Source organism: Mastomys coucha, unplaced genomic scaffold (assembly GCF_008632895.1).
Source record: "Mastomys coucha isolate ucsf_1 unplaced genomic scaffold, UCSF_Mcou_1 pScaffold22, whole genome shotgun sequence".
Classification (NCBI taxonomy): Eukaryota; Metazoa; Chordata; class Mammalia; order Rodentia; family Muridae; genus Mastomys; species Mastomys coucha.
The window spans coordinates 139,633,281-139,644,501 of record NW_022196905.1 but is presented as its reverse complement, the minus strand read 5'-3'; the positions used below and the strand labels follow the sequence as shown (position 1 = coordinate 139,644,501).

At 46.5% G+C, this 11,221-nt stretch overlaps 1 protein-coding gene across 4 annotated transcripts in view; it reads right to left on the bottom strand.

The window, feature by feature from the left end:
* The window catches only part of Znf655 (zinc finger protein 655), a 24,817-nt gene extending 23,138 nt beyond the window's left edge, over nucleotides 1-1,679 (bottom strand). Inside the window, exon 1 of one of the 4 annotated variants that reach the window (XR_004109679.1) lies at nucleotides 1,275-1,664. The gene's annotated coding sequence lies outside the window, so the exon portion shown is untranslated. Of the gene's footprint in view, nucleotides 1-987; nucleotides 1,245-1,274 lie in introns of those variants that run through there. The other 3 variants (XM_031338730.1, XM_031338728.1, XM_031338729.1) reach the window with 3 other exon arrangements.
* Nucleotides 1,680-11,221: the final 9,542 nt, after the last annotated feature.

The window sequence follows — 11,221 nt, the reverse complement described above, 5'->3', positions numbered from 1 at the left end:
GCCGGAGATGGTAGTGCAAACCTTTAATTCCTACACTGGTGAGGCAGAAACAGGTAGATATGAGTTTGGGGCCAACCTGATCTGCATTCCAAGACAGCCAGAGTTACAGAAAGAAAACCCTGTCTAGATTTTAGTTGTTATCCACAGTCTTAAGTATCTCTAAAGTAACTAGGTAAAGTGCATGCTAACTCAGGTCCAAGAAAGAAATAAACCCTAAAAAGTTACCAAAATAAACAACAAAAAGAGAAACTCGGGAGCTGGAAACACGTGTGTATAACTTAAGGTTGGTGCTTCCTAGTGTGCGCAAGGCCCTGACTTCACTCCCTAACACCCTCTCCGTTCACCAAAAAAAAAAAAAAAGAGTACCATTCGGTTTCAAAACTTAAAACCCAAACAGTAAGGTATAAGAATTCGATATTACTCAGACTCTACTGAAATCCCCAAACCTGTGGTTTTTAAAAAATACGTATAGTTTGGCATGTAATCCCAGCTCTCAGAAGATTTAGGCAGGAGGTTCAGGGGTTCAAGGTTAGCCTCAAAGCTATCTTTTAAAAACCCAAACCAAAACAACAACAACAAAAAATAGCTACCATTAATTTTTTTTTTCCAACACAGTACAATAGCGTAAATCTTTCCATAGGGGCGTCCTAAGTATTTAGAGGCTCAAGCTGAGACCCAGAGAAACACGCCAGTTAGGATTACTCATTGTTTTTCTCAGAAGCAGGCCCCTTAGGAATCAGGTGGTAACCGGTCAGACCGATCTGCATTACTCAACGGGCCCCGAAGAATCGTGATTACAACTCACTTAGGAGACGGACCCTGAGGGGAGGCTGGTCGAGCCACCTGGGCGCAGCACGAGGAAGGGCTGCGAGGAGCCTGGTGTCCTTCAGAGACAAGGACGGGGCCGGGGTTCTGTCCACCTTCCACCACCCTCCGCTAGGCTCCTGGCCGGTTCGCAGGCCTCGTCCGGGGCCACCCTCCACCTACTTCTCTTTCAGGCAAAGGTCCGGTCCCCAGAGGGCGAAGCGGGCCACACGACGGAGCTGCCACCCGGGCCGGGCCACTGGGTTTGCACCACGGGGCCACCCCGGCTCCCCGGGCTTGGCGACGAACCCGGGAAGAGGGGAAACCAGGGCCGCGAGCCCGGCCTTCCGCGCGCCCCAGCTCCGAGAACAGCCGTCAGCCCGCACGCGGAGCCTCCTGCGCGTCCGTCCCGCGAGCCAAACAAGCGGCCGCTCCCACGGCGACGCGACAACGGTTCCCCGGGGACTCACCCAGGTGGAGAGGCGGGCCTAGAGACCGTCCCGTCACCGAGACGCTCCTCGCTGAGCCGCACCAGCCTTTCCGGGGCCACTCTCGACTGCCAGAAGGCTGACGCCTTGCGCCACTTCCGGCGACGGAAGTCCACGGGAGGGCGGTGCTGGATGGGATCCCCGGATGAAGAGCAGGGGTGAGGGTGTCCAGGGTCGAACCGTCAGCTGACAGACACGGGATGAGGACTCGTGGGTGGGGTTCTCAGAATCACTGCCCAAGGCCTTGGTTTGCTGCTTTGCGTGGCTCTGCGGAGATCGCGCGGCCCTCCCTGCTGATTAGGGCGCATCTTACATCCGGAAGGAAGGCGACTGAGGCTGGGAAAGAGCAGCTGACTTCTCCCGGGCGCTCTCGGACCCTGACACGAGCCGCAAGGAGCGTGCACGAGGATTCCTAGGCAGACTATGAAATACCACCAAAGACTCCTCCTTGACCCCTTAGAGCCCTTGTGCCTAATACTGGTTTGGTCGGGCCTTATTTCTCCTAGGAAGTGCCTGACCTCACATTGCCCACAGAAGGGGACATACTAGGTGTTGCCCTTCCTGGAAGGGACAAACATTTTCCCCAAGACGATTCGCCTAAGGTCACCAAGATTTTCTTGTCAGGCCATGCTTTGATTCCCACTCTTTCCTTCATGTTTGCTTCCTTGCCCACCATGAGGTGAGCAACTTCTTCCGACAGGAGTTCTCTGCAGGGTGCAGCTTCACTGTAGGCACAAAGGGAGCAAGTCTAACAGAATTGTTTGAAACTGTGACACAAAAATAAATCTCTCCTCAAGGTTGTTTATCTCAACTATTTTTGCAATAGTAGATGCAAAACGAATGCTACCATAATTTTATTATTGTTTCCCTAGAAATTACTGAAGCTAGCCGGGCGGTGGTGGCCCACACCTTTAATCCCAGCACTTGGGAGGCAGAGGCAGGCGGATTTCTGAGTTTGAGGCCAGCCTGGTCTCCAGAGTGAGTTCCAGGACAGCCAGGGCTATCCAGAAAAACCCTGTCTCGAAAAACAAACAAAAAAATTAATGAAGCTCAGAATCTTGTAAGTTATAATCTTATAACTATCTAGTATTAGGAAGAATAACTGCTACCTAAATCAAATATTTTAAAATATTGTCCAGGGGCTGAAGACTTGGCTCAGTGTTGAAGAGCACTGTTGCACTTGCAGAGTAGAAAGCTTCACTTAGTTCCCAGAACTCATACTGTGGCTAACCATCCTGTCACTCCAGAGATGGATTTGACGCCCTCTGACCACGGGGGGCACTGCCCACCCCACGGGTGCAGATATGCATGCAGACAAATGATACACATATAAAAAAAATTATATGGCTTGGAGAAATGGCTTAGCAAGTAAAAGCCCTAACTGTTCTTATAAAGGACCGGAGCTCAGTTCCTAGTTCCCATGTTGGCTCACAACCACCTGTAACTCCAGATCCAGAGGATGGGATGTTCTCTTTCGGGCTCCTGTTACATGCACAGTGCACACACATGCACATGCACACGCACACACAAAATGAAAATAAATCTTAAATAAAACTGCCCACAACTGTTGTACCAAAGCGTATCGTCTGCTGCAGCCTGGCTGAGGCGCTCTCTCTCCCTAGTGCTGAGGCCTGTGGCTGCACGGCGTAATGTATAAATAGATATTTTATTGTAGGAAGGAGAAAATAGGCCGGTCAAGTAGAAGGAGAGAAAGAAGAGGAGAAAAGGAGAGAGAGAGAGAGAAAGGAAAGAAAAGAAAGCAAGGGAGTGGGCGAGATGGCTCAGTGGGTAAGAGCACTGACTGCTCTTCCGAAGGTCCTGAGTTTGGATCCCAGCAACCACATGGTGGCTCACAACCACCTGTTATGAGATCTGACGCCCTCTTCTGGTGCGTCTGAAGACAGCTACAGTGAATTACACGGAAGCGAACAGGGCCAGCAGAGGTCCTGAGTTCAATTCCCAGGAGCCACACATGGCTCATGGCCATCTGTACAGCTACAGTGTACTCGTACACATAAAATAAATAAGATAAATCTTTAAAAAAAGAAAAAAGAAAGAAAGGGAGCAAGAAGGCAAGAGAAGAGAACAACGAACAGGAAAGAGAGCAGAGAGAGAGCAAGAGGAGAGCAGAGACAAAGAGTAAGAAGCGTGAGGAAGAGCAAGAGAGCAGGGAGGTGGCCTACGCCTTTAATCCCAGCACTTTGGGAGGAAGAGCAAGAGAGGAGGACGGGGCAAACTGCCCCTTATATTGTATGGAGTGTGGCATGCCTGGCTTGTGGTCAGATGACTGGGTGTGTAGGGTCCAGCTAGAATGCTGGGAGCTTGGGGCATTGTCCGCCTGATAGAGCACACATTTCCTGCAGGGGACAGCCGAGAGGGGTTGTGACTGAAACAGGAACCAAAGACTCAGGAGTTATGGCTAAGCTCCTTCTGCCACCTGCAAGCAGAAAACTGCTCACAGAGGCTCCAGTGCTCAAAGCCAAATACTCTACTGAGCCTAAGGTACCTGAGCAGACCACTACCCCACACTGCCCCACACACATCAGGTGTGATAGCCTGTGTGGTGGCCTATACCTGTGATCCTAGCACTCAGAGCCAGGTGGATCTTTGTGAGTTCCCAGACTAGTCTACATAGTGAGTTCCAGGCTAGCCAAGGCTACATAAACCCTAATCAAAAAAATTTTTTTAAAGATGTATTTATTTATTATTATGTATATGAGTACACTGTAGCTATCTTCAGACACACCAGAAGAGGGCACTGGCTCTCATTACGGATGATTGTGAGCCACCATGTGATTACAGGGAATTGAATTCAAGACCTATGGAAAAGTAGTCAGTGTTTTTGTTTTGTTTTGTTTTTTAAGATTTATTTATTATTATATCTAAGTACACTGTAGCTATCTTCAGACACATCAGAAGGGGGCATCAGATCTCATTACGGATGGTTGTGAGCCACCATGTGGTTTCTGGGATTTGAACTCAGGACCTTCGGAAAAGCAGTCAGTGCTCTTAACCACTGAGCCATTTCACCAGCCCCCAATTTTTTTTTTTTTAATTCTTAAAAAAAGAAAAAAAGAAGAAAGGAGGAGAAAGGAAGAAAGAAACAGGGCTCAGTGCTCATAATAGGGTTTTTGTTTATTTTTTAAATGTCTGTGTGTATCTCAGGCAGTGGTGATGCATATGTTTAATCCCAGCACCCTGGAGGCAGGCAGGTAGATCTCTGAGTTCCAGGACAGCCTGGACTACAGAGTGAGTTCCAGGACTGTAGTAAGAATTCTGGAATCTTAGTTTCTTTAAACACACACACACACACACACACACACACACACACACACACGGGAGGGGGGAGGAGAGAGAGAGAGATTATAAGAATGTGTTTTCATTTTGAGCCCAGGTGTGGGATATAGGGCTGCTTCAAACTGACCACAGCAGCTGATTATGATTTGCCTCATGCTTTAGCAGAAGCATATAGTTCTGCCAGCTGCAGGTAGTTTCTGCAATTGTGTGTCATTTGGAATTCTGGGTACTTTTCGGAGGGTCCGAATAGGCATGGCTGGTTGTCAGTCACTCAGGCAGGTTGGTTGTGGTTTGTTAGAAGTTGTGCCCAAGGGAGAAACAAGAAGATAGAGATCCCTGAATCTATCTTTCTTTTTCTCTTATCTAGCAATAGGGGGTGAAACTGGGACCAGGGATAAAGGGTGTAAAAGAAGAACCCACAAAGTAGCAAAGACTGGATACAGGATAGCCAAGCCTACACAGAGAAACCAAGTCTCAAAACAAAACAAAACAAAAGCATGTATTTGCCAGAGGATGACACTGTCACTAGGCCTTCACTGTCCTGAAGCTCACTGATTAGGGTAGGCTCACAGCAAGCCCCAGGGATCTTCCTGTCCCTCTCTCTCCAGTACTGGGATAATGAGCACAGGCTATCACCTGGCTGGGTTTTGTTTGTTTGTTTTGTTTTGTTTTAAACACTGGGTCTATGTAGCCCTAGCTGACCTGGAACTCATAGATCCTAAGTGTAAATGCTGGGATTAAAGGTGTGTGCCACCACACACAATGGGGCTTCTTTGTTCTTTTTTTCTTGTATAATGTGGGTTCTGGAGATTGACATTTGGACGGTACACTCCTGCAAACCTTTATCAACTGAGCCATCTCTCCAGCTGTCCTTCTGTTTTATCTCCAACCCTTGTCCCTCTTCACTGCTGCTTGGCTTCCCAGTGTCAGTGTGTCTCTCCTGTTTTCTAACTCTGGGGAGGAAGCCTTTTGTTGGAGACAGGGTCTCACTCTGTAATAGCCCAGGCTATCCTAGAATTCACTAAGTGACCTTAGTGGCCTTAACTCAAGTACCCCATACTTGCCTTAACTCAAGATCTTTCTTCTCTGCTTCCCAAGTGCTAGGTTTATAGAAGTGTACCACACCATACTGGAAAGGAAGTGTTGACCTTGATACTACCTTCCTGGTCGCCAGGTTTATTTGGGTCATTTGTCATATGTCATGATTCTAGCTCCTGAGACAATGGAGGTGATGGGGGAGACATCATGTTTTTTAACTCCTCAAATGTCTTTGAAATGATACAGCAGCTAGGATAGCAGAGTTTCAAGCATGGTAGCATCAAGGCAAAAGCGAGTGGCTGTGAACCAGGGACAGGATCAAAAAGGACACAACTTGCTTGATTCAGTGGCTGACACTTGTAATCCCACCAACTTGGACAGCTGCGACATCAAGATTGCCATGCGTATGGCCCATTTGGGGATACATAGTGACTCCTAGGCCAGCCTGTGTTATAGTGAGACTGTCTCAAAGGGAAAATGGAGTCAGGAAGTTTCAGCAAGATGACTCAGCATGGAAGAAGGACTTGTGCACAGAACTGAAGACTTGAGTTCATTACCAGATTCCATAAGGAGAGAAACAACTCTTGTTTTGTTTTGTTTTCTAGACAACTTCTCTATGTAATTCTAGCTATCTTAAAACTCACTCTGTAGACCAGGCTGTCCTTGAACTCAGAGATCTGCCTCCCTCTGCCTCTCAAATGCTGGGATTAAAGGTGTGGAACACTACTGTCCAGCTGAGAAATGACTCTTGAAAGTCAATATAAAAATGGGATAGGCATGGGCTGAAGAGATGGCTCAGCGGTCAAGAGCACTGACTGCTCTTCCAGAGGTCTTGAGTTCAATTCCCAGCAACCACATGGTGGTTTACAACCATTTGTAAAGGGATTGGATGCCCTCTTCTATCATGTAAGCATACATGCAAATAGAACATTCATATACATAAATAAATAAATCTTTTTTTAAAAATGGGATAGGCAGGACTGGAGTGATGGCTCAGAGGTTAAGAGTGCAAGCTGTTCTTCCAGAGGTCCTGAGTTCAATTCCCAGCAACTACATGGTAACTCATAACTGTTGAGGCCTGCTCCTCCATTCTGCTCATAAGGTGAAATTAAGTTCAGGCTCTCAGACTTCACTTCCCAGAAGTAATTATCCATATTATCCACAGCTGACACTGAAGAGTGCTTCTTTTTTTTTTTAAAGATTTATTTATTTATTTATTTATTTATTTATTTATTTATTATAGGTAAGTACACTGTAGCTGTCTCCAGACACACCAGAAGAGGGCATCACATCTCATTACAGATGGTTATGAGCCACCATGTGGTTGCTGGGACTCGAACTCAGGACCTCTAGAAGAGCAGTCAGTGCTCTTAACTGCTGAGCCATCTCTCCAGCCCCCTGAAGAATGCTTCTAATAAGCCAAAAAAAAAAAAAAAAATTATGGTTGAAGCGCTTGTACCCTTGTAGTGCCAGGGAAATGTTAGTGGTCCCCCGAAACTGATAGGAGCTAGGAGCCAATCTGATGCAACTCACAACAGGGTCTTTATTCTATTCAAGCTAGCTTGCCCCCCACAATGCACCACCATCATGCAGGATGGTTTTGGTGGTGGAGGAGCCCTGAATGTCTATTGGGCCAAGACTTTATTGTAAGCAGAAACCGGGGGATACGTTTGCAAGCATCTAATTGGAAAGCTCCTGTGGCCTTTAACATAATTGGCTGGTGCTGGGAGTCAGATCATAAACTTAACTTCTGCTCCCCTCTGCATTGGTGATTGTTAGGCAGGGGGTGGGCTTGTAACCTGGGGTGTAGGTTTGTTGGGGGAATAACCTGGAGAAACTGGTCTTGTTGGGGACTGCCTAGAGACTGGAGTTAGGCTTAGGTTTTGTTGGGGGGCAACTTGGAAACTAATGCTAAGTATGAGCCTATTGGTCTACCTGAGTTCAAACTTAGGCCAGGTTCTCTAAAATGGAGTCTAAACATAAGATTTGGCCTCACACCTTGTTTCTCAATGTTCTGAAATTCTCCCCGTGCATTACCTGTCCACCACCCTTCTTACCTCACTCAGGACAAATCAGCTTAAAGGTTAGCTGATGATACTTTGTCTAGATAGACAAAAACATTGTACCTCACCACTGCTTGCCTTCGAACTTGGTTTTTCGAGACAAGGTTTCTCTGTGTAGCCCTGGCTGTCTTGGAACTCACTCTGTGACCAGGCTGGCCTCGAACTCAGAAATCCACCTGCCTCTGCCTCCCAAGGGCTGGGATTAAAGGCATGCGCCACCACTGCCCAGCGCCTTTGAACTTTTGAACCTGATTTTTCATATAAAAACCCTGCTCTGAAGACAGACTGGTGCCACAATTAGGTTTTTCCTTCTTGTAGACCTGACTATCCAGAATTATGGTGAGTGTTCAATAAACTATTCTAGCTTAACTGAGATTGGTGTATTCACGGTTTGTGTGGCAACTCCCAGACCCCAACAATAACCATCTACACATCTATAATCAAATCTGGTGTCCTCTTCTGGTGTGCAGGCATACATGAAGGCAAAGTGAATGGATGAATGGATGAATGAATGAATGAATGAATGAATGAATGAAATGGAATGGACAGTCAGGTGTGATGGTGCATGCCTTTAATCCCAGTACTCCAGAGATCTAAAAGAGTTCCTGGCCAGCCAGAGCTACATAGTGAGAGCCTGTGTCTGGGGCAGGGGTTGGGGTTGGGGTATGTTTGTGAGCTGAGTGCAGGTGCCCATGGAGGCCTAAACAGGGTGACAAGATCTCCTGGGGCTGGAGTCGCTGCACTCATGAGTCACCTCACATGGGTGCTAGGAGCTGCATCCAGATCCCGCCTAAAAGCAGTATGCACTCTTTTTTTTTTTTTTAAGATTTATTTATTTTATGCATGAGTATATTTTTGCTCTCTTCAGACACACCAGAAATGGGCACCGGACCCCATTACAGGTGGTTGTGAGCCACCATGTGTTTGCTGGGAACTGAACTCAGGACCCCTGGAAGAGCAGTCAGTGCTCTTATCCACTGAGCCATCTCACCAGCTCCAAATGCATAGCCCAGGCTGGCCTCGAACTCATGATCCTCCTGCCTCTGCCTCCTTCAGCAAATCCTACTGGTTTGTGCCACCACAACCAGTGGAGTACACACTCTTAACCATTAAGCCATCTTTCTAGCCTTTGATGGGGTAATTTTATCACAGTAAAGTAACTAAGGCAGCCAGGCAGTGGTGCTGCATGCCTTTAATCCCAGCCCTTGGGAGGCAGAGACAGGCGGATTTCTGAGTTTGAGGCCAGCGTGGTCTGCAGAGTGAGTTCCAGGACAGCCAGGACTGTTCAGAGAAACCCTGTCTCGAAAAACCAAAAAAGTAACTAAGGCAGGTCCTTACCACAACATATTTAATATTAGTTTCTCTCCTAAGCAAAATGTTATAGATGAACCAAGGGTTTAGTGATGTCGTTGTAGTGATGAGTTTGGGCTAAGCCAGTCATCCATTTATGCTCAGTGATACCATAATATGTGGAATATTCCTGACCAAGCCTAGAGCAGTATATTTTATTGCTATACAATCAAACTCATCCTTCTGCTTCTACAAGAGTTAAGAAAGATCAAGCAGCTTGTAAAGAGGTAAATTGTCTTTTAAGTCTATTCCAGAACAAACATGTTCCTCTTCAGTTTGATGTTCCTCCTTCATGTCCCCTAGTTTACCATCTGACATATTGTCCCTGTCCTTTGAGCTCACTACTCACAAAGCAAGTATAGTTTCCTTATTTTCCACTCTTCCATCACTCTGATTTCAAGGTGTATCTCATAAGGGACTGGGCAGGTTTGTTGCAGGATATTTGATCACACTGTGCCCCCCAAGATTGTGTTATTTGCTGAAAATAGCGGTTTCTAGTTGTGGTGTGGCTCAACCTTAGAATACACTTTTAATCCTTCCGTCTGGAATACAGACACACCCTTAGCACACACATTTAACCTCAAACAATGAAGATAAAGTTAGTTTGTAGAAGGAAGCAGCCATGTTTGAAAGTGATGTCTAATTAAGTGGCAGACAAAGTGATGAATCACAGAAAGATTTGACAGAATGAGTCAGAGACAGGATACGTCCAACTTTCATGAGGACAGGACCACAGAAAACAGGAAGAGAGAAAGAGAAAGGAGCAGTTTTACTGAGACAGTTAGAGACAGACAGGTTGCAGATAAAGAACAAGCTAGAGACAGATGAAGACAGAACAAGCCAGAGAATGAGAAGGAAGCCAGAGGATTAGAACATACTGCCAGGGTTAGCATGAGAGAAATCAGAACAATTCAGGGAGGCTGAGAGAGAGAATCCACATTGAATCAGTCAGCTTGGGGAGGAGTATGAGCCAGAGTTGAGTTGAACCAGCCAGCCAGAGCTCAGAAAAGAACTAGGGGGCTGGTGAGATGGCTCAGTGGGGAAGAGCACTGACTGCTCTTCGGAAGGTCATGAGTTCAAATCCCAGCAACCACATGGTGGCTCACAACCACCCATAATGAGATCTGACGGCCTTATCTGGTGCGTCTGAAGACAGCTACAGTGTACTTACATATAATAAATAAATAAATCTTAAAAAAAAAAAGTTTAAAAAAAAAAGAACTAGGAAGGAGTGAGTTTATCCAGCACCAAGTCTCAGAGGCTGAAAACATTCTAGGCCTAGGTTAGATTGTACAGAGGCAAAGCCTAGGTTAGCTGATGGAGCAGTAAGCCTTCAACGCAACAGTTACTACAGGAAAATAAAAAATACCTTTACACGGGTTCATCTGTGTGTGTGTGTGTGTGTGTGTGTGGTTGCTGTTGCTGTTGTTCCTTCTAGAATTTCTCTAGTTCTCTTTTCTCCTTAATGTTACACTCTTTGGCAAAGGTGTTTTGGGACAAGGGTAGAAGAAAAATGATAACTTCTTTGATTTCAGTCAAGTTAAAGAACAAGGTCTTAGCCGGGCGGTGGTGGCACACGCCTTTAATCCCAGCACTTGGGAGGCAGAGGCAGGCAGATTTCTGAGTTTGAGGCCAGCCTGGTCTACAGAGTGACAGGACACCCAGGGCTATACAGAGAAACCCTGTCTCGAAAAAAAAAAAAAGTGTTGGAGAAATGAATCCACAAATAAGAGCACTTAATATTCTTGCAGAAGACCTGAGTTCAGTTTCCAGCACCTATGTCAGGTGGCTCATACTTATTGATGACTGAGCTCTAGGGGATCTGATACCCTCTTCTGGCCCCCGCAGGCATATAAACCGCACCATAGATAACCCCCCCCACACACACACACTTTAAATAAATCTTAAAAAACAATTAGCCAAAGAACAAAAGTAGGATATGGGACATGCATGAGGCAGGGTGGAGCGTCAATCATTCACTGAAGCCCATGCAACCCACTGAGTCAGACACAGACTGGGCTGGGATCCATGTACCTGACTCCCATATGCTTGCATTGTAAGAGTAAGGGGCCAGCAGGAAGGAGCTTTGAGTGTTCCCCTTTATTATGGAGGGGACCTACCTGGGTAAATAGCTATAGGCCACTTCGGGGTGCCAGTGGGGATGGGGGTGTGGGGAGTATT